Genomic DNA, 20,640 nt, shown 5'->3' on the forward strand with positions numbered 1-20,640 from the left:
CATGGAGACACAGGGAGAAGCAGGAGAGACAAACAGATGCAGAAGTCCCTGGGAAGTGGGATGGGTGAAGAAAAACATCCATAGAAGGAAGACTCAGTCAAGGAGGAGAAGCCAGCGGGCCATCAAGTGAGGATGATGGCTTCTGGGTGCCTGTCCAGTGAAAGAATCAGGTGCTTTCCTCAGGGCTTTGCACGGCTTCTTATGGTTTCACAAGCTGGTCTGCAAAGGTGTCCTGCTGGTCTCTGTCTTTCTTCCTCTGTCTTTTGCAGCCATGTTCCCCTTGTTTGAGTGTCAACAAACACTGAGGAGACAGAGGACAGGCTGGGACGTCTTGCATCGTCTTACAGCATTTTGAAGATCAGCATTGCCGAAAACCAGAAGAAGCAGAGGTGCTGAAAGCTACCAAATTCAGGAAATTAGGCAAATGCACTGGGGAACACAAGGAGTTGGGACAGAGGAGGCAGAATAACAACAGAGGTCTAGCTAACATGTGAATTGCACAGCCACGGGGTTCATCAGCAACCTACTCCCTGGTTTCAGTTTTCAATTTTTCAGGGTTAGTCCTTCACCATCCTGTTGATCTGGTCTGGATGACAGAGACTCAGAGCAAAATTCACCATGAGAATGACTTGAAAAGGACAGTCCTGCTCTTAAAAACGATATTTATATTCAATGAAGACTATATAATGTCTAAAAGCAGTAAGGGCTGGACTCACATAAGATGAAGATGATCCTATGATTTTAGGCCTTCTTATATCTGCATTTAGTGTACAGCTTCCATAGCTGTAATTAATGTGATTTTCTGCTTGCCATAGGCTCTTGTCCTTCAAAAAACACAGGGATACTGTGTCTGGACGATGTCCTTGCTAAGCCAAGTAAGTGTTTCCTGGTCACTCTTCGCATTACTTCTTTCATTCTTTAGGCTGAGAGATGATGAGATACGGATGCTTAAATTCCTTAGATTCCTTTGGATATGCAAGCTTGAATTAAATGCAAGGGTAGGAACCTGTGTTTTGGCCTGACTTATTTGTGCCACAGAGGCTGTTGACGCAGGTGCTGGTGCCCAAACCCTCGCCACCCTGCTGCCTAGCTTCTTCGCCACTGACACTGCAGGATGCCACATCTTAAACTGTGTTTTAGGACCTGCCGACAAATGCATTTGGCTATGAAAGACCAGAAAGACTTGGACAGAGGAGGGGCTGCCGACCCCAACCAAACGCCGCGGAGCAGCCGCAGGCGCTCAGCCTGGGGCGGGGCAGGAGGTAGCAGGTCACCACAGATTTCCCATTTTCTAGCGGAGGTGTGCGGGGCCCGGGGCGGCCGGCCGTGGGGTGCAGCCCGGCAGGAGGGCTGGGTGCTGGCGGGGAGAGCGGAGGGCAGGCGGCAGCGGGCGCGGGCCGGGGCTGCAGCGCGGAGCGACGGCCGCCCGGGGGAGCGCAGGCACCGCCGCCGCCCGCCCGCCGCGCCGCGTCCTGCCGCCCTCCGCATCCGCCAGCGCGGCCGCCCCGCCGCAACCGGCGTCTCGCCTCACGGGCAGGAGTTTACAAGGGCTGGCACTGCGCTGGAGCGGGTGCTTTCGAACCCCATTCGGAATAAGAAATTTCCCCCTTCCCCCCGTGCGTTACATAAATTCCAACTTTTCCATTATCGAAGCTCTCAAGCATTCTGAGAGAGGTTACAAAATGTGTTTACTTACAAATTTGGAAGTAGCGACAAGACGCAATGCAGCGAATTTGTCATCTGCTCATGACTAGCAGATGGTCCTCCTTCTTTGCAAGCAAACTGCGTGAGTCACATCTTGCCTGGTTCGTAGAACCGAACCAAGAAGCTCTCTGGCACCAGGGTGGACAGTGTCACCCATCGCTAATCATGCTGCCTGCCCGCATGGCAAATGGGGTCTCTTGCACTGGATGGATTTTCTGTGTGCCTTTTGCAAAATTCTTTATCACTCCTTCTTCCATGTTAGATTAATTTGGGCACCGCTCCTGTCTACAAGGACTGCTTCACGTGGGCCCTTGCAGTGCAAAGGGATCTTTAAATGGGAACATATTACATTAACATTTTACAGACGATCTGAAAGAGATAGTTGTGAGTTATGCTTAATCAGACTCATTTCTTAGCACTGGATAAAGCCAAAGAGGGAAATGTAAAAAAGCCTTTTGAGACCCTTTTGGTTGGAATCAGTGCTGTTGCAGGCAGCTCTGTGAAAACCCAGTTCCCTGCACCAAGGCATAGCACATTGAAGGTGCCTCTAAACTGTAGCGTTAGTCACTGACAACAAAGAAATGAAATTAAAATAGTGCAACTTGCATAGGTTCAGGGGTCTGTGCACAGCTCGCAGGATTGGAGTTGCTTGCTTGTCCCACTATACAGATTAGGCTCAGTTTTATTGCAGGTATGTTAGAGACTTGTTTTACAAGGATAAAGTCATCTAACACGCTCTCCTTTCCTCTCCAGTTCTTTAAACAATTATTTTACCAGCTATGTTTATGTTGGTTTCTCCTGTTAGTTTTTTCCTCAATCATGACACATTCATTGTTTTGTCTTATCATGTAAATCTGCATAGGTGATCGGTTTTCCTATGTAGCTCTTTTTGTGTGGGGGTGAGGTGTGTGGGAATTCTTCACAGCAGAACGAGGGAGCAAGTTTGAATGATACAAGAATGAGATGGTAAGAGTGATGGGGAAAATTCAGGGAAGATACCAACCTGAAAATGTTTTGAAATGCTGTTTTTTTTGCAAAGTGGCTAGGTTACAAGTTGACAGGCTCCTTTAAAACGAATTCATTTCCAAAGCTGTCACTTATTTATATGGCATAATACTTATTGCTCTTTGCTGGATGCATGAGTTCCACTCACTCACACCAGCGATGTGTAAGCTACACACTTCTGCCAGATGCTCACATGTTTGCACAATGTGAGACATTTGAATTGAGCTCGACTGTCTTGAGATAGCAGAGTGCACATGCATAGTGTAAGGAAACTGTTCTGGGTTTCCTTGCTTTTCCTTTTCTTCTGAAATGTTTTCTTGCCTGGCTTTCATAGAAGAGCACTCCAGACCAAGGCAGTTTTTCTTTTCACAGGAACAAACAGACAAACAATCCTCTTGTTTCCAAAAGAAATGCTAAAATCCGTGGAGGAGAGTGAGGGAACTCTTATTTATTTAATACAAAAATCAGCCTGGCACCAGTAGATGTAGTTCAGAGAGCCAGGAGCTGCAACCAGCCTGTGTGCACTGTCATTACCTGCTGGCTTCCGATGGTGCTCTAGATTCCTGCCACAGCAGAAAGAAGGTGCTACAGATGAATGTTACAATCTGTTTCTATGCTGCAGGAGGTGAGAGCTTGGAGGTGTAGAGATGTGCCTCTGAAGCAAACAGAGCCACAGACTCACCCTGGGTCTGCTGTCCCACTTCAGCAAAATTGCCCTCTACCTCTCATTTGGCTACGGAGGAAAATGCTGGCAACTTCAGCTTATCATTTTGTGATATTTTATATTAGAAAATGAGGGTTTATAGGGATAAGAGGAGTCCTAGAAATGAAGTTGGGATCTTCGGAGGCCTTTATTTGGGCTTCTCACCTCTGGCAGGTGGGACTTGTTGGCCCCTAGCATGTCTCACCCTGGGCAGAGTGCAGCTGTAGGCCATCACTGCCATTTCTCCCAAAGTCATCTTTTTCTGCTTCAGGGGTCAGATGCTGCTTTGGGAAATCACCTCCCTGCAAGGTGATAGAGCTTGGGCCAATTACTCCATCTGAACTCTTCATCAGTGGCCGTGAGGGTGCTGCTGCTGAATTACCATCCAATATGTGGATATGAAAAAGGAAAGAGAAACTAAGGGCAGTGGGTTTCACTTGAAACATGAAGGGGTTGCTTGCAGGAGTGGATCATCTTCAGATTTAGGAAGGGTGACATTCATGGGAGCCTGTGGGGACTCCAGTACATCTGACCACCAACAGGAAAATCCTCTCAACTGCCAAGAATAGGCTTGTCCTCTTGGTTCCTGACAAGAGCCTCCTCTCTCCTCTCATTGCAGCCAATAAATCCAGGATTAGGAAGCTGACAGCCACCTACAGACTCTGTAAAAGTACACTGACCACATGCAAAATTTACAGCCTACAATACTGCTGTAGGCGGAGATATAAAATAATTTTGTGGGTTTTTTAGGCTTGGGATTCCCCACGGATGCTGGCAGTGACATACATATCCTGATAAATCATCCCCCTGCAGCCAGGCATGCTGACAGGGAGGGGTGGCAGGCCATTGTGCTCCATGCCACTGCAGAGTCCCAGGGATGGACACTACCCTGCGCTAAGTCCAGGTGCTCTGGCAAGGTTATCTATGCATCACACATCTGGAATCTGGCTTTTGCTTCACAGTCAGATCCATTTGCCCTGGGTCAGTGCTGTGCTGCTTTTTCTCTGTCAAAATCGTAAAGTGCTGGCTGGTTGCCCTTTTGAGCAAGCTCATTCACCATCTAGGACATTTCCTTTAGGGCCTCAGCAGCTTACTGCACAGATAGGCTCAACCTGATTCTCCAACATTGGACACTTTTAACATTCAGCTGGACAGGGTGCTGGGCTATCTTGTCTAGACTGTGCTTCTGCCAAGAAAGATTGGACCAGATGATTGTTGAGGTCCTTCCCAACCTGGTGTTCTGTGATTCTATGAATACAGTTCATTGTGATTCTATGAACCCTGAGCTAAGCTTTCTCCACAGAGACCTGTTTGCCTGCTGGACCCTATGCAATGCCTGTGAGACCAAGAGGAACAAGATGACAAAGGTGAAAGGCTGTGGTCACCTTCTGGCTGCAGTTGCACCTCTGCCCCTGCTGCACCATCCTCACTTGCCCACAAAACCCTGGAATCTGGGGGAGAGCCCTACCAGCCTATGTGTGAGTGCCATCAGGAACTCCACTTGAAGGCATGGACAAGAGTTGAAAACAAACATTGTCTTCCTCCTATGCTTCCGTACACTGACACAACTCGATGGTTTGCAGCTTTTGGGACTTCTACCCTATGCATAAATCCCACGGGCCATGCAGGCTCTCTTCCCCCTGCCCCACACACTGTGTTGAAAAGTGAAGGACTTGGAGAAATTGGAAGTGCAAGAATTCAAAAAGACTGAAACAGCAGGGATCTGTAAACAGGGTGCAGATGGGGAGCAGGACGTGGTCTTTCTAAAACGTGTGCAACACAGCTGCCTGATAGCTGCTGCCAATGTTAGCCTGGTGGCTTGTCCTCTGCTGACGAAATGCATTGCTTGCCACTGGCTGCTGTTGCTTCACCTCGTTTGGTGAGTCCATGCTCACGGAGGTGAAGGAGGCAAAAAGGGACCCCAGAAAGGTCTGTGGGAGGCCCAACACAGCTAGTATGAAGTCTGCAGGGGGAAAATTAATTCAGCAAAAGTTGTGAATAAAAGAAATGGCATAGTGAGCTTGCACAGGCTTGGCATTTTTTGGTTTCCGTAGTGTTTGAGATCCAGGTCTACAAATCTTCGGTAAAATCATAACTTGGGAAGATGAAGCGGTAAAGGCATGTCAGTCTCACATGTGTTGCTTCTCTTCATTGTTGCTGTTGGAAATAGAGAATTACAGCTGTGAAATTTAGATGCTGTGAAGGACTGCTAGCCAGCCAGCTGCAGGGTTTCACCTCTGAGCTGAAATTCTCTTGTAGTGGGAAAGTTTCTCATTGCTTTGAGTTCTCTTTTGAGTCTACTGGGATGAATACAAAATGTGATTAATTACTGAAAAAGAACTGCTGCATCTCTATTGGAGATGCTATTGGTAAATGGGAAGCTCTGGGATATATAGACTGCAACTCACAGTAAGATTTTAAATAAGATACTTGGGAAGCTGCAAAATCAGCAGCCACTGGAAAACCCATCATCTCAATGTTGGATATTTGGGAGAGGGTGGAAACCCGGCTTCAAAACCAACACAGCTAGCTTGCTTCTAAGCTATTTAGTTTAAATCTAGCTCAGTGAGAGCCACACAAGTTGCTCTCTGAAACCAGATAAGCCTGTGGATGAAATATTAAAGAACAACTTGTTTCATAACTATAATGAAAAAGGTAGATGTCCTGATTCTACTAATAATAATTCTACTAGTAATTACAGTAGTCAGTCCATATAGCTTACCCATGCCCCAGCTTCCAGCATAAAAATATGAGTGGCATTCATGTATTTCAGGAAATCCTTGCCAAGATCAGCAATTTCATGTTTAATGAATGCTTCATATATCTCAGGTGAAGAAAACACAATAGAAGGGCAAATCTTATCAGAAACAGAATTGTATTTCTTGATTTCCAGGCCTGTCTTAGCCTCAAGCAAGGGAGAAGTTTGGATAGCATATTTAATATGATTAACCAAGACTGAAGCCACATGTTTCCTAGACTGGAAGAACTGCTAAATCGTCAAATTTTGCCCAGTCATGTCACTGAAATTGATGCCATACACCTGAAGAAGATTGCTACACCCAAATGTTTATTTTTTCGACGATACTAGTTGACCTACTTTTACCTACAAAGGGAGGTACAATCTGTTCCTATCAAAATGCCCTGAGACCATCTCAGATGCGTGAACTCTCCTTCTTTCAAACCTGTTTATAATGAAGTTATCTTTTGGGTCCAGCCTGGCACAGAAATGAATTCAACATGTGTCAACCCTCTCCTTTCCAGTGGTGTTTATGTGCCTCAAGAAACACGATCTCTCACAATAAGTAATCCAAACATTTGATTTTCTCTGGGAAGTTGTGATAAGAGCACAGGTGTCATCCAAAGCACATAAAGGAGAGCTGCTGATCGTGGTGCATGACAGCCCCGCTGCTGAGAAGTTCCATGGGAGGAAGGAACCTTAGCCTGTGGGACCAGTGCCATGGACGAATCCAGCATCTACCCCTGTGCTCTGACTGCTAAGTAGTTATTTGCAGCTGAATCCAGCTCTTCTTAGTATCTGAAAAAGAGAACTGAAGCTTTGCTAAAGAAAGCCAAGCAACTGGTCTCAGGGGATATAAGATACACTTTCATTATTAATTTGTATATTTGCTTTGCTGCGGATGACATCTGAAGCTGCATAGGAGGAATGTAGCTGGAAGCTTTTTCCATATATGTATTATTTGGGGTCATCAGGCTCTGAAATAAAGCTGAAACCTGGAAGTTGTAGCAAGGGGAGGAGACATGGAAGCTGTGATTGAACCTTAACCCCATGAGTGTGCTCACCAGCTGCTTGGGCTCTGTCCGCGCTGCTCAAATTGTCTCATAGAACAGCATCATGTAGTTAGCTCCATGACACAGCTATCTGGATCCATAGAGCTTATAACATCTTCCTTAACTTTCAGACTATTGATGTTTTCTAACAAGAAATCCAAACTGTAACAAGGCAAACAGGCCTTGTGAAAGAGAAGCAAAATGGGAGCTGATTCAGGCGTCTGTAATTAGGTAATGGCTGTGAACATTTATGAAATCTCCCAGCAGTGATGGCGAAGTGCTGATTCTAGAGAAGCGGCTGCCCTCTCCCTTGATGTGTTTAATCCTCACAGTCCCAGCTGACGTGGCTCCAGTGTTGGAAAACTCTACCCTCTTTCTGGCCTCTGATCAAAATCAATATTTCAGAGAGAAACACAGAAGAGCAAAGGAGTTAAACAAAAGTTCAGATAAGCATAACAAATACTGGAAAAATGAGATCCTCCAAGCAGAGTGCTCTAGAAAGCACTCAGGTTAATTTGGATGAGGTTCTCATCAATTGCTGAGTGCAGAAGGAGCTATTCTTGGATGCATAAGGAGGTAAGGGATTTATTTCCTCAGCTGCATGGAGTCATGCTATGAAATATCATTAAGTAAGAATAATTAGTATTCGAGCTTTCAACACTCAAGATTTGTAGGTTTCCCTGTGTTTCCAGTCCTTTCCAAAAAGGCCATTCCTAAGTGGTAGTCAGGATTTCTGTACCATTTAATTATGTAATCCTTATAAGTAATCTCTTTAAGTCTGTGCAATAAGTGGCTGTGTTGCTTTCCATTTGTGCATCTCTAGATGTGCTTTGTAATTAATAGTTTGGGGTGATAACAAAATAAAACATTGAACTGTATTTTAATTTGAGCAGTTCAGCAGTGGTCCACCAGCATGGATTTAATTTACCTGGCAATGCCTTGACAACAGTTAAGACAAATCACAGGAAAAACAATGGTAAAATCCAGAGCAGTCACTTCAGGGTATTTGGTTGCATGATTGCAATGCAATATGAGGAGCTTGCACCAACACACAGAACTAAAGTTTCAGAGTGTGGGAAGCAAGTGTGCAAAGGGTCTGATGATTAACTTTCTGGCATCAGTTGCCTTTTCTGCGACATCGCAATCATTACTTCAGGCAAAAACAAATTGCTCCATGACGTTTTGTTGCTTCATCAGCAGAAAAAAAACCCTGTTCACTTCTATCTTCTGCCAAGCCTGATCCTTCCTTTCCTTTCTGTGCATATGGAGAGTCCCCAGGAGGCACACAGAGGGTCTGTGGCGGCATTGTGTGAAAGACCAGAATGAAGGTGGGAGGAGTGCAGTGAGATCCCCAGTGCCCAGCCGAGGTTATTGTGATGGAGAAGAGCCCGGGAACAACCCATTTTATTGAAGCAGTTGAGATCTACTGAGGTGTTTTGTTTTGTAGAGCAATAAATCGATTCTTCTGTTTTCAGAGCCTCAGTCTTGATCCCCTCTAAAACTGAGTGTTACTCATATCTGGACCACAGCCTATCAATCACTGCTAATTCTGATACAGAATTTGACTTCCCCTCATGGGAAAGGGTTTAAGCTCAATGCTTTTCCTTAAAGGCAACACAGATGCCTTATTGAGTGACCCAGTGTCAGAGATTCAAGGAAACTTAAATGTATAAAATTAAATATGAGGTCCAGAACTTAAAGAGACTGGCTGACTCCTAGTAGCTAAAGCAAAGTTAGAACATGGGCACGGCCATAGTGCCAATGGAACCAAACTTTACTGGGATACTGCAAGTTATAGCTGTTTCCACCCACCTTTTTCGCCCAATAATGACTGGGCTGGCACTCATTTAGGGCTATAGTTGATGCTACTGCTACAAAACCTGTTACCCTGCTAACAGAACAATTGTCATACACTTCATGTCAAGGTTTCCATGTCAGGACGACATAATCATTACTGGGGATGATTTATAGAAAGCTACTTATTGATGAGCTAGGAGAGCACAGAAGATCTTTCCTGAAGAGCAATGTCAAACAGATCATGTCAGAAAGGAGAAATAATGTCACTCTTGTGAGATAACTATTTTTAAGCTTGGTTGCTTTACTGCTGTTCTTGGGGAAGGTAACTTGGGGAAGGTTCTGTTAAATTCTAATTCCTCTCTGCAATTTGGAGAGTTTTGCTGCTGGCTATAAAGGGATGGGAGTTTACATAGGACTGCTAATGAGCTGGACATTTAAACATGCTTGAGTGTAATAACTCATGATTGGGACAAGATGTCCTCTGTCGCTGGTGTGCTGTGCGATGCTCTGCTAAGCTCCCTGGCTGGCCATGCTCTCAAGCTCTACCTCACCAGATATAGCAGAAGCTTTTTGGCTTTTTGTCTTATTTGAGATCAAGGGTCGCCTTGCTAATGTTCTCCATGGCACCTAGCAGGGTGGGCCTACCTCTCCTGTGTGCAAACAGCAGAGACTAACATGGGGCTTGGGCACCTGGAGGAAGGAAAAGGTGCAAAGACCTGGCATGGCTCTGGGGGTGTGGGGCAGAGGAAAGGGCCCCTGTGGGAAGATGGACATGGCAGAGTGTGGAAGGCATGGCGGTGCCAAGCACTCCTGGAGGTCCAGGAAACCATGGATATTGGGAGCTGCAGGAGGAAAAGGAAAGGACAAATAATCGCTTTAAGCAGATGAAGGTGCTGAAGCAGATTGCCCTTTACCTGAGTAATTTCATGCCAAGGCACCACCCCAGCTATGCATCTTGGGGATTGCTATATAAACATAACTACACATTTTTCCCCAAAGCGCCGTCCATTGCAATGATTGCAATGGTCCAGGATAATTAATTGCAGCTATTATAAAAATAATATGATTCTGTAACACATCTGTATGTCTTAAATTCAGGCCATTCCAAATTCTTAGTTTCATCAGTTACATGCTCAGAAACATTTTCAACGCACTAAAGAGAATGATAAAAACTATAAATCAGGTGTTTAAATCCCTACAACCATGCTAGCTTGAAAGAAATTCAGCATCTCAGGCAGAGAGCCAGATTTTGTTATTACAAAAAAGATTCTTCTGCATGTGCTAACGGATTAGATGTTCCTGATGTTCTAGGCAAGTGCACTGTAGGTTTTACAATGGTGATAAAATGCAAATTTTGCCCATAAGTCTTCTTGTTGACATGGAGGATAACAACATACACATGTGTGTGTGTGTGTGTGTTTAAAAATACTGGTTTGAAACTGCTGGGGAAGGGAGTGTAGAACAGTATGACTTCTCCATCTTTTTTTTTTTTTGAGATATATATAATGAATTGTATTAAAAATGTACCTGATTTTTAAGTTACTTAAAATTGCAGTCTTTAACATGCAGTATGGACGTGCAGCCTGTAGATCATCAAGTTATAGTGAGCATATCAACATATTGAATGTTAGATAAAGAAATAAATTTTGCAGGGTCAGAAAAAGAGGCATGACACAAACAAAATAAAGAATGAAATTCCAATAACAGGAAAGGCAGAGCATCTATAATAGTTATGATTGATTTTCCATTGCCCTACATATTTGGTAGCAATTACAGCAGAGGTCATGTGGAGATGGCTATAAAATGCTGCTAAAAGGGAAGGCTAAATGGAATAGCCGTGTTGCACTGACATGGCTGAACCTGCTTTGGATTTGAGTCGCTTGTGGTGGATTAAGCTCTGGAGTCACAGTTAGATGAAGTTGTAATGTGCAACTGAGAGCATTCAGATTTTAGTGACTTAAGGCAAGCAAAGTGACTTTTCTAAGTTAGTATTCCAAAAGTATCCCAGCCCCAGGATACATGAAGTTCAGAAGTGCCCTGACTTTAAATAGTCTGTACCTGAACCATCTTACACAGGGCACAATGCTGGTTTTGCAATAGGGGTTTCATCATTGCTTACAAGTGCTTTTTGAAAACCTCAGCCCTGAATATTCTGAAAGGTGATGGGCAAACAAAATCAACCCCCTTCCAGCAGACTTGGTTCCACAACCTCACCTGTGGCTTTATCTAAAACTAACCAGAGGGTTTAAAAAGATATTGTGAACTTCTGTTAGAGAAACCAGATGAGTACAAGAGCTCTCAGAGCACTCAGTCCATCCGCCTGCAACCAGAGTTAAGCTCCACATGGCAAACCCCACCTGTATGTGGATGGTTGAGGCCCTATTTGCCTCCATGAAATAGTGTCCACTTGCTTGAAATGGAGATTTAGATTTAGATCACTTTTAGTGAGAGGGTCCCTGCCATGATGCTGGCTGGTGGGAAATCCGAAACAGAAGTGTTTCTCATAGATAGATTCTTCACTTTATGCAAAATGTGTTGTGACACATTATCTCTTCAACATGTAGCAAAGTGTGCTTTGCAGTGATTGAAGGAATTCAGTTAAATCTAGCCTGTACTTGTGTTCTGGTTCGTTATTTATAGCAAGTGTGGGAGTGTGTTGGCCTCTTCTGACAGCATATCATGGCCATCTTAAATTCTGAAAGCACTTTTTGATTCCTGCAGTAAATGTTTAAGAAGTTTAATCTTAAATTTGAGACCAGTCTGTTCATGACACATTAACAAAATTAGACGAGGAAATGTGTGTGGAATGAACTCCCGTGCTTTCATAGCGAGCGAGGTTGTTGGGAGTGTGCTACCCCCGGTGCGTGCTGCTAAGGCATGGCTCGATGGTCCCCCGTGATGCTGTGTGTGTGTGTTTGCCTGTGGCATTTCAAGAAAAAAAGGTTTACCAAAACAGCCTAAGTGATTTAGGAAACCAAATCTCAAGTTCTTGTGGAGGGCACTTTGCATGATATGAACTGGAGTTTTGACAGTGAATGTAGTCAGAGGCAAAAGAGTTAATTTTGCTTCAAGAAGAAGCCATGGAAATAATTTTTTCTCACTAATTAAATATGAAACTGACTAGCTGTATGCAAGTGTAATTTTCTTATCTTATTAGCCATGTTCATTTCTGAAGTGAATAACTACCAGCACTGGTACAGTATATGGGCAGAATAATAGTTGTACTGATTTTTACTTTAATCTCTGAATACAATTAGCATAATTTAAACCATTATAAGCTACAGTAGATAGAAATCACATTATAGAGACTGTAGGTGGAGAAGTGGGTGGTCACATGCAGAGGGAAAACTGGAAGAGCACTTAAAATACAACCGAATAATAAGCATGCAGGGGAATGTGAAGCTACATGGAATTGAAAGGCACATTATTTCTAGTGATGGGGGGAGAAAATTGGATAATACAGAGCAAGGTTCAAGGACTTCTGCTACTGCAGGGCCTGATCCCCAGAGATGCTGTATACCCCGTTGTGTGTGCACTGTGTTCACTCTGGTCCTGTTTCTATGAGCGGGGCTTTCATGCAGGTGCCCTGCACGCTTCAGACTAGGCAGGAGCTTTTTGGGGTGTCAGCATGTGTCCAGCCATGGAACAACCATGGAAACTGATGAAGCGAAGAAGTGGAGAACATTGAGATGACATTTACACACAGGCAGAAGGAGTTATGGCCTTACTCATTAGCATCTTTAGTTATTTGTCTTTGGGAAACAACTATAAGTTTTCTTTTTTAAGGCATCATGTGAGTGGTCTTCGTACAGATAGCAGAGGGCAGCCAGACCACCCTTTCCCTTACCAGCAGGCTGTAGGTACAGTAGTTTATACAGCTATTTTACGGGGTCATAAATCCTGTGAAGAGGTGAGTGAAGAAGCCAATATGTGATGGGGGAAGGAAAGAGACAGGTCAGACAAGGAGCCAGATGGAGGGACCTGGGACCTTGGCTGTGACGTGTGTGTTTGAATGGGCTGCACATGAGACAGGAAACAGAAGAAGAAAGAAGAGAGAAAGGATGGGCTGGATGAGGAGACTGGGGTTGGAAATCCTGAACTGTAGGCTAGGACCGACTGGATAGGCAAAGGCAGTGGTGTAGGAAGAAAATGCCATGAAAGAGGAGAAGAGATGGGGACAAGTCAGTGCAGAGAAACCAAACTGTGGGAGGAAAATGCCCCCCACCACAGCCTGAACCAGAACGTGAGACGTTCCCATCATCCTACTACCTTGCTGTCAGCAAATATTGGGAGAGCCACTGGCAAGCCACTATATATCACCTGCCACTGCAGTGACCCCATGGAAAAGAGGAATTATAATTAAAAACTCAGGAAAAGAACACCCTGAGCTCTTTTTCCTTTGAAGACATAGATGCCTTCTTCATTCACATCCCATACCAGTTGCTGCCGTGTTCTCCAAGTGAGTAACAAAATGAAGCCCAGGAATCTAGCCTATATTAATCAGCATATATTAATCATTAGGTAAATATTATTTATATCTTGTTCATAACCTAACAATTTAGCCAGAGCATGGTCTTTGAAATGGACTAGAAATACTCTTCATCTTGTCATGACTGCGAGTATGCTCTAGCCAGGCTTTATTGCTGAAGACCACAACACAACTTTCACATATTTTCCACATCAAATTTATTGGTTTCCTGTCATAAAGATTTCTGGTACAGAACATGGACCTCACTCCTAAGTGTCTGTTCCATTACTGCAGTGCTCTCTGTTCTTTGAATCTACTTCCTACAAAAATCTATCTCCAAACTAAATTCTCTGCTACATAATAGACAGTGCTGTCATCAAATAGCACTTGCAGAGACAGCTTTCCAACTGGGTAAATGTCAGACTGGAAGTCCAGAGGCTTGGATAGCAGCCACAGGTTGCCCAGAATGCTCCTACAGAGCTTTAATATAGAAATTAAAATGTTCTGCTCTTTGGATCAGCTCTACTTGGATTTTTATGATGAATTAAGCAAAGCTACTCTGAGATATGGAGTGTATTCTGTGTGTGGAGGTGGGTAGAGATTGGTCAGGAGATCTGTAGAATCATGATTCAAATCACTGTATATCACCTCCAGAAATCAGTGCATTATGCAGTGTTGGTAGATGAGCAGTACTTACAAAGGTATATACATACTGTGCAGTTGTACTTTTTGCAAAGATGACAGATGATGATATTCCAGGAGAATATTTTCAAGATCTGATTTTTGTGCATTCAATGAATCTTAGCTGTATTTAATACACCAAGAAAAAGAGCTGCAATTGCACTGAAGCACTCTGATGCAAAAATTTCAGCAAAACCAGTTCAGTAATTAATGAGTAGATATTTTTCCTCTTTTTCCTGTGAGTTTTGTGCTTTATAGGCTTTTCAATGAGATTAACCTCTTTAATGCAAGTGTCTATAAAATGGGCAGTAGCATCTGTCTGAAAAAGACACACACAAATACAGAATGTTTTTATTGCTGAAGGTGAAAATGAAAGCGGCAAGTAAGTTATGTTAATGTATGTTTAGCACTCTCTAGTTCTGCTATTTGATTTAGAAATACAGTTATGAAAGAATATGAAATGATAATGAGGACATCCCTCACCCAGCCCAAACTCTTAAGAAATAGCAGCGGTCCTGCAGCATTGCATTTGTATCTCAGTGCCAGGGCTCTATATTTAACAAGCTTTCCCTGACTCCCACACCCAGATGAATTCACTGGAATGTAGAAGGAAAGCAAGAGCTCATCTGACTCATTAGGAGGCTGACACGCAATTACCATCAATTAAAAATGCCTTCTACAGCCACCATGTGAATTTGGGCGTGCTGAAATAAATGAAAAAATCAGGATGTCTCTAAGCAGGACTCAAACTTAGCATCGCACTCAGGACAAATGCAGATTTGATTAATCTGCAAAAATAATTTGTTCATATGCCAACTAACATGTAAAGGGATCCTCAGATAAGTGATGTCCAATGAAGTTTTATGTCTTCCTTTTTACTGTCTGTGACTTGCAAGCAATATAACCAAAGAAAAGCTTCTCTATATAGGGAATGTACTGAAAAAATATCTGTTGTAACAAAATATTTTGTTGATGCCAAATCACTTTCTCTCTTTCCTTTCACCAGCCAATAATGAGGAAAAAAGTTAAGAGGTGGAAATGTGATGATAAATGATTTAGAGGTGGATTCCAGTTTTACTATGTCCTGATTAAGATGAGTTGTAAACACTTTCCTTTCTTATCCTGAGACCCTTCTCAGAATCTCTTCCATTTAGGCTTAATTTCTCAGATTTAGAATAAGTTGTTCGAAAGACTCTGGGCAGCTTTTGAGCCAACCCAACAGAAATAACGCCTCTCTCATAAATGTTCTTTGCAAAATTTTACCTCAACATGAACTTTTTAACATGCACTTTTGAACCTTTAAGTACTGTTGATTAAGCTTTTTACTACAACTTTTGAAAAAATACAATAGATCAATTAAATGTACATATATATATAATTACACAAGCATTTCAAAACTATCTGCAATAAAATAAACATGTGCCTATGCTATACTTATTTGTATTCACTAGTCAGAAAAAGCAGTCAATCCTACGTTTTTCTGTAAAAAGAATAATACCTAGTCATTTAGGATTATTGTATTGTTTCTTCTTGAAAAAACAAACCAAAACAACCCAAAACTTTAACTGTGAGCACTTTAGAAAAGGAATTGCCATTTCTGTTACTATTTCTATTCTGGTGGTGCCAAGAGGATCCTTATGTTTAGGCCTTTATAAGCTTATAATGAAACAGAATTAGTGCCACAGGTGGAAAGTACCCAGACTTTCACCAAAGCCTCTAGAAGCTGCCATCGCAGAATTAACAAACAGCCCTAGAGTGTAGACATAGATCTCGGTATAAAGTTTGAGAGATCTTTTTAGTTCTTGCATAAGTGTATTTTAAGGACAAATATTATAACAGAGTCCAAACAAAACCTTTTGGGTTTGTATGAGGTTTTTTATAAACGCAAAGAGGTTCAAAAACTTAGATCATAGTTTTGCTTGTTTGGTCTGCTTCTCATTGGAACATTATATAGAAATTGTAATGGAGAGCAAAAAAAATATCTGCATATGTATATTGTTTTTACCTAAAATTGAAATATATTTCATCTTTTGTTTACAGTAAGCAGTTATTCTGTGGAGGCAAGTGTGGCCAGGATCCTCAAAAATCCCTAATGTTATTTGCTTATATTTTAGACAGACATATGTACACAGGGTACTGAGGCCAAACAATCAGTAAACATGGTGAAGGACTTGAGGAAAATATTTGATGTTAGTACCATACAGAAGCATGTATATTCTTATATGGCCAAGGAAGAGGTGCTTACAGTTAAAGAACAGATCAGGTCACATATAACTCAATTTTACCTGTACATGTTAACCTTTTTCAGGATACAGGTTTTTGTTTAATGAGTTGTCTATAAATAAACAAACACTGATTTTGCTTTTACATAAAATACCCCTCCAGGAGCAATCCAACTGAAATCCAAAAGTCAAAAACCTTGTTTCACTTCCATAAATGAAATGAAGACTGAAAGTTTTTTCCCCATTTTTTCCTTTTTTTTATTGGGAAACACTTTTTTTTTTTTCTCAAGGAAAGGTGTGCTATGCTAGAGAATGTGAGTGTCAGTAAAGTATAGACATGGTTTTATTAACAGTTATGGATGCTGTTTTTTTGGAAACATATCTAGAAGATTTACTGCCTAGTATCTCCCCTGAAGTTGTATGAATCACAGAAGAAGGTGGAGCCAAGGGGTGGGACAGGAGCTATTTATCAAGAACATTTGAGAACAGCTATCAAGCTGAAAGAAAAGGAAGACAAAGGATCCATTTATTTAATAATCTTTGATCATCTGAAGGCTTTGTTTGGATGTGTTTATATCTATACTTGCAAGACCAGAGAGTGTGCAATCTTGGTGCCAGGCAGAAAGGTTCTCTCCTCCCAGATCAATTTGATTGAATTCATACAAAGCAAAAAATAAGTGTTTGAAGCCAAAAGCAGTGTGGCGCTGTTGATGTTCCAGTGGAAACTGAAGTCTGTCCTGCTACATCCGTAAACTGAATGTGTCTTGGGTCACAACGCCAGCAAATGAAATATTTGCAGCCACTATAGAAAAGAGCTGTGGAACATTATATAAAAGGGTAATTTCCACGAGAGTGTCCAGTGCCACCTGGAAGAACCCAACAGCAGATAATACGATTGCCATCAGTGCTTCAACAGAGAGTTTCAGAAGGGAGAAATATCTAGAAACTCGGTTATTTCCTAGTAAACTCTGCAGGCTTCTGAGTAGCTTTTGTACAAAGCTCTCAGTTTAAATTATGTTAATCTTCTTCACAGGGCAGTGATAAGCAACTTTCTGATTACAAGAACAAAATAAGAAAATAATGGTACAAAGTCTCTGTGGACATAAATCAGTGCAATACCCTTGAAGCAAACACATAACAGACAATTTCATTTGCTATCCAGCATGTTCTAAAACAGGGAAAGAATGTTAAAATTCTTCTTTTTGTGTTTAGATGAAATCCTGCAAATTTGCCATGGAAACCAGTCCTTTTTTTTTTTCTTCTTTTCTTTCCCCCTCCGCCTTTTTATAGTTGAGATACAGAGATCCTTTCAGAGACAGGGGGTGCAAGCATTGCGTTTTGGGGTGGGGGTTTTGGGGGAGGTGGGCTGAAGAGAGAAATTGGGAGCTGTGGAGGGGGAGAGGGAGGGGTACGCTCATCCTCAAAAATGAGTTCACCATCGAGAGCTAGCAAAGGCCAGATGCTTCTAGCAGTTGGAGAATCAAAGCACGGAGGAGGCAGCCATTCTCCAGAAGCTGAGAAGCCATTCCACAAAGCAGGGAGGCCCAGGATGACCCACTTCAGTGAGTGCCTGCATGGGTGCAGATGGGCCAGGGAGAGGGCCCGGCGGGAGATGGAGCTCCCTCAGCCACCTGAGCTGTCTCAGCAGCCCCATTTGGTCACACCACCATGACAGCAGGGCAGAAGGCAATGTTGTGGAGGCAGCCCCAAGTGTAAATGTGGCTGACCTTGCATGATGGGGAGGGAAGGCTGAGACCAGGGGCACCCCAGGGTGCCTGGTGCACCTGCCACCCAGCCCCCGTCACACCAGCCTGGGGGCACAGCAAGAGGAGCAGCCACCCTGTGGGGTCCTGCTTGCCCATCTGGGTTTGACCACATCGCTGAGGTGCTCAGGCAGGCTGTGGGTTCCTAAAAAGCATGGGTAAAGTCTGCCCAGGCTTCCATTTTGGAGGAAAGAACTGCAGCATGCCTGGGTTGTTCTTTCAAGAACATGGGTTGGTTTTTGGTTTTTTTTGGTTTGGTTTGGTTTTTTTTCCCCATGTTTAAATTCACCTGTTGCAGGTAATCCCAAGGGTAACTCAAAGGTCATCTCAAACTTTTAATTTACAAGGCTAACAGGAAGGCATGGGAAGAAGCAAAAGGAACAGTAGACATGGTGGACTTGGTTCACCACTACTTACGTTTCATCTGTAAACTGAGGGTTTATTTTGCGTTGGATGCAAAATTTGAATTGATACCTCCATGTTCTAATTCAGTCAGGACTTGTAAATTTTGTCTGGCGGACAGGACTGCCAGAGTCAAACCAGGCCTGCCTTGTACCAGCCCACTGAAGGGGCCTTTGGGTCCATCTGTCTCTGTTCCCCATTTCTTGGTGATTCCAGTTTTCTATCTATTTCTCTCAGGTGGACTTTCCATGTTCTTTTCTACTGATGGAGCATTTCATCGTCCTTCTGCTGGCATAATGTCATGTCTGTTTGCTTATACTAATCATGAGGAATTTTCATGGTGCCTCATCAAACACACTGAATTTGTAGAATGATTTGTTCCTTTCTACTTCTTTTACTCATACAGTAGACTTGTTCATGGCAGAAATGAGACATTTCAGGGATGATTAGATGTAATAGCAGCCTAGCACAAAATTGCATCTTTCTACCCTGCTGTATTTTTAATGTGGTACCTCACTGATTGCCACAGTCCTCTGCTGTTCACCCTTTTTTCCTGAGGATGTCCACAAAATAGAAAGTTAGAGTAAATTAATACTCAGACGCAACCTCAGCAAAACTTCAGAGACTGCATGGTCTAATCAGGGTCTACAAGGTTTACAAAATTCAAGTTTTGCATGTTAGTAAGCCTGTGTTTACTTTTCATGTTATTTTTTCTTAACCCTTTTTTGTCCTGGAGCCTGAGTCATAGGTCTGTATCTTGCTGTGGATGAACTCTGTCCACAGACTTACCTATACCCCAGAGATCATCTAGTTTAATCTACTTTCAGAGCATAACATTTCTGTATAGGAATGTGTTTCTCTCTCCACTAAGTAATACAGGTGCTTCTAGACCACACGCTGAGTCCTGCATAGTGCCTGGATGCAAAAGATCAGATGTTTAGATTTTGTAGTTTTCTTCATATATTTACTGTCTCAAAGCACGTATGCTCTGATGGCGAGCTGCATTTAACTGTTTTTTGTGTGCTGTTTTACATTTCTGATTCTTGCACAAGTGACGGTAAAATGCATAAATATCTTATTTTTCTGTAGTGAAATCCAAAACAAACAAAAGCCTCTACACAAACCTCCCAAAAAATCAGCTCTGAATTTTCCACTTGCAGGACTGTCAGTATTCTTCCAACGAAGCTTCCAGGTTTGTCAAACTGTTTGTTCCAGCCCTTCATCGCTCTGATTGCTACTCATGTGCTTTGCGCTGGTGTTAAATTTTGTGTATCTACTTCTGTGAGTTCTGCACAGCATTGAAATGATTGCTGATTCAGAAGGTAGTGGGGATTTTATTTTTTTCCAGGTCAGTAAATATAAGCTTAGGATTCAGCATGCAGACTGGTGATGTTGAAAGACCAGCTTTATACTTTCAGCCCTAAATAGGAATGTCAGTCTGTTATCTAAAAGGGGTAGAAAACAGGGGACTAGGAGGTAAAGCAGAGGTCAGGCATACCTTCAGTAAACTTTTGAAGGACTCACTTGCATTTGGAGTCTCATAACTGACGTTTGGGAGACTCAAGGTTTCTTTGCTTTGACAAGGTTTTAATAATTTTGAAGTTTGTAATAAAAGTATTGTTATTTCCAATAAACAAAGATGGGATTGTTTTCTACTTCTGAAGCTTTAAAAAATAAATTTTTACACCCAGGCAGCTGCTGACTGCCAAACCTTATAGGGACATGCAATATATTTTCATAGCTCAGTTGATAAAGGTGTATGCATACCTATAGGTACATATATAGATATATATGTATACACCTCTCTATATAAGTATGTTATATGGGAATGCAAACTTTACTTCACATCTAGAAATAGTTTATAATCTGGCTTCATGACCATAGACAGGGAGTTTGGAAGATTTGTTATATTCATGCTCCCTTGGAACCAGAGACTCAGGACCATGGGATCACTGCTGATACTCACAGGAAAGAAATAGTGTGGGGACGTAAAGCTTGGTAGCCTACACTCCAGAACTATAAAAACCACATGTTTTTGTCAAACCTGTGCTCTCCAGGTCATTTAAAGCTTGTCAAGCCCAAATGTTTGTCTGCAACACTTGGAAA

The sequence above is a fragment of the Streptopelia decaocto genome, assembly GCF_964273445.1.
Source record: "Streptopelia decaocto genome assembly, chromosome: 1".
Classification (NCBI taxonomy): Eukaryota; Metazoa; Chordata; class Aves; order Columbiformes; family Columbidae; genus Streptopelia; species Streptopelia decaocto.